This window comes from Leptonychotes weddellii, chromosome 5, assembly GCF_054177405.1.
Source record: "Leptonychotes weddellii isolate Sample4059 chromosome 5, ASM5417740v2, whole genome shotgun sequence".
Classification (NCBI taxonomy): Eukaryota; Metazoa; Chordata; class Mammalia; order Carnivora; family Phocidae; genus Leptonychotes; species Leptonychotes weddellii.
In genome coordinates this window covers 46,900,594-46,903,624 of record NC_138373.1, presented here as the reverse complement: position 1 = coordinate 46,903,624, position 3,031 = coordinate 46,900,594, and the positions used below count along the sequence as shown (strand labels likewise).

The window sequence follows — 3,031 nt, the reverse complement described above, 5'->3', positions numbered from 1 at the left end:
ATGGTGTTGAGGGTTGTCCTGAGAATCAAATGTGGTAATTCTGGCCTTGGGACAACACAGATACCCTACACGATCATACATACACTTGCTCTCATCTTTTCCTTGAACAGCAATTCCTATGCTTGGAACACTCTGTCCCCGCCCTCTTTGTGCCACATGACAGCCAGTCTCTGCCTTTCTCACTCCCCAGTTATTTCTATAAGGATGACAGCCTCAAGGATCAGCCTCCTTCCTGCCCACGCTTTCAGCAGCCGCGTCTCTACCTGTCCATCTCTAGCTGCCCTCCCTGGAATCAGCTGTGCCAAAAAGTGCAAGTGGCAAAGATTTGGAGCTGGGGGACTTTGTTTTCTTTTTTTAATTTTAACAATTTTGCCAGCATTGACAATTCATGCTGTTAAGACACCGTAAGATCTTAGAGTAGCCACTTCCCTTGCTTTACTTCAGTGAAAACAAAAAACAAATCAAAACAAAATAAGAGCCAAGCTCCTGAGCTAGGTAGCCAGCAGGGTAGCCAGCCTTCCTTGGGGGCTGTCCGGCAGCAGAGAGCTAGGGCAGGAGCTTGCCCTGGCAATAATGGCCATGGCTTGCCACTTGCCCTGAGTTCCCAGAGATGTCAGAAGAACTGATGACATGAAGGATAGTGTACATGTAATGAGATGTCAAGAGCTGCTGTTTCTAGGACAGATTTATTATATGCTTAAGGCTCTGTCTATATGCAAATGATTTTTGAGCTTCCATGCCCTAAGTTGGGCTGTTTTTCAAAAGGGTGCTAATCAGAGTCTAACTAGATCATAGGACGAGATGCCATTTTTCCTGATATTCTCAGGTCAGAACAGATGACCCTGAATTCACAATCTTTCCAATCTGGTCCAAAGTTGGACATATGAGGGATATGATTTCCCTTCTTTCGTTTGTCCATATCTGTATTTATCCTTCCTGTGTTGGATTTTTTGCTTTATCAAAAGGTAAGACCAATAACCCCAGTTTAGAATGCTTCCCCTGGTTCTCCCTCCTGAGGCATACTGTGTTCATTCTTCAGAAACTTGCATCTTCCTCTATACCAGTGCTGTTAAAAGCTTTCCTGCTTACACTGACCACTCTCTTTCCTAGACAATTCTGTCAATGACTTTGGTGCTCACAGCTTATTATGTTGTCATCAAAAAAACGCAACTGTTTCCAGTTAATAATCTGTCAATTGGCCAGTATATTATTTGAGGTTAGTGGTCCAAATATGTAATACTTATTAAATTATGATTTTTTTCTTCTTTTTTAAGATTTTATTTTTAAGTGAACTCTACACCCAACATGAGGCTTGAACTCACAATCCTGAGATCGAGAGTCACATGCTCTACTGACTGAGCCAGCCAGGCGCCCCAATTTATGCTTTTTTTTAGAAATGGAATTGAATTATTGACAAATACCATTCTAGCTATGGACTCTCTTGCCATAAAGTAACCAATTCAGATCTTCCCAAAACAGGCCTTGGCTATTAACAGGTGCTCCATGAATAAAGATGGTACTGTCAATTAAATGTGGAGGGATGCTAGGATTTTCCAGCTGCAGGACTTGTCAGAGTCTTTAATACACTTCTGCATTGTGAATCTGGAAGAGAGGAGGGGGATAGTCTAGTAGTTCCCAAATTTATTTGACTCTGGAACCCTTTCATCTTCGAGCATTTTGTAGTGCTAGTGTGTCCAAACTTTAGGGAAGCTACATCCTAATATATTCCCCAGTGCTGGGGTACAACTGGGAAGTCACATAGGATGATGCTTTTTTCTTCCAAGTAAGATGTATTTTGACATCTACTAGGAGGAAGAAGCCCAGGGGTCTTACTTCCATTTTCCAGTCCCTTTGGTTTCCCAGGCCTGCCATGCAGGACTTAGCCTAGCAAGAGCCCCCGCAGAGGCTTGCCTTCAAAGGCAACCCCATGAGGATGGCAAGACAGGGGCCTCTGTGTCTGTTTTCCTTTGCCACAGGTCACCCCTGCCCAGGCTTCATGATGTGGCTCAGTTCCCCTCCTCCCTGGGTCTGCCTTAAGATGTGGCGAGCCGCCAGAACTGTGGAGAGCTATACATTCACCAGATTCCTGGACAGACAGGGACCCTAGCCAGCTTGGCGCATACTTCTTGTCCCACAGACCTCACTTGTATGTTCTTCCATAGACCTTGCCAATGCATCCTTTCCCTTCCGTTCTCCTAGATAGCCCATCTGGAGACCAGAATACAAGCCATACATTCACCAGATTCCTGGACAGACAGGGACCCTAGCCAGCTTGGCGCATACTTCTTGTCCCACAGACCTCACTTGTATGTTCTTCCATAGACCTTGCCAATGCATCCTTTCCCTTCCATTCTCCTAGATAGCCCATCTGGAGACCAGAAAGCTTCATCTCCAGAGACAGAGAGAGTGTCTTTGTTCAGGGAGCTGAGTGACTCCCAGCGCCAGCTCAGGCCCAGGTTATCAATAATACCTCTGTCCCTGCAAAGATGCACCAGACCCTGCCCTCCGGGCACTCCGTGGCTACGGGGAGGCACGATACCAACATGGAACAGACAGCAAGCATCTGTAGTCTCCGTGAAGTGCTGGGTGCACTGTAGTGGTCAGAGGCTGGGAGGAATTCAGAGGAGGGAAGTCAGATGGGTGTTGAAGTGGCTCATACAGAGAGCTGAGCTGGATCTAGAAAGATCAGTAAAGTTATTTTAAAAATAGCACTTTGCCTTCTTTCCTTGGGATTATAAATGATTGCATGACCACTGTACAAAACTTGAAAAAAAGAACCCCAAAAAAACTAAAGGAAGAAAATCAAGACCACTCCCATTACAAGTTTTTTCTAACACACACACATATGTATTTTTTTAAAATAAAAAATTGGAGGAGCACTTGGATGGCTCAGCTGAGCATCTGACTTCAGCTCAGATCATGATCTCGGGGTCCTGGGATGGAGCCCCCCATCAGGCTCCCCGCTCAGCAGGGAGTCTGTGTTTCTTCTCCCTGCTTGTGCTCTCTCTCTCAAATAAAAATAATAAAATCT

The 3,031-nt window shown here is 45.2% G+C and overlaps 1 non-coding gene across 1 annotated transcript; it reads right to left on the bottom strand.

Moving 5' to 3' along the window:
• Positions 1-1,297: 1,297 nt before the first annotated feature.
• On the bottom strand, positions 1,298-1,370 carry TRNAE-CUC (transfer RNA glutamic acid (anticodon CUC)). The gene has a single exon. It is a non-coding gene; the product is annotated as a tRNA-Glu (tRNA).
• Positions 1,371-3,031: the final 1,661 nt, after the last annotated feature.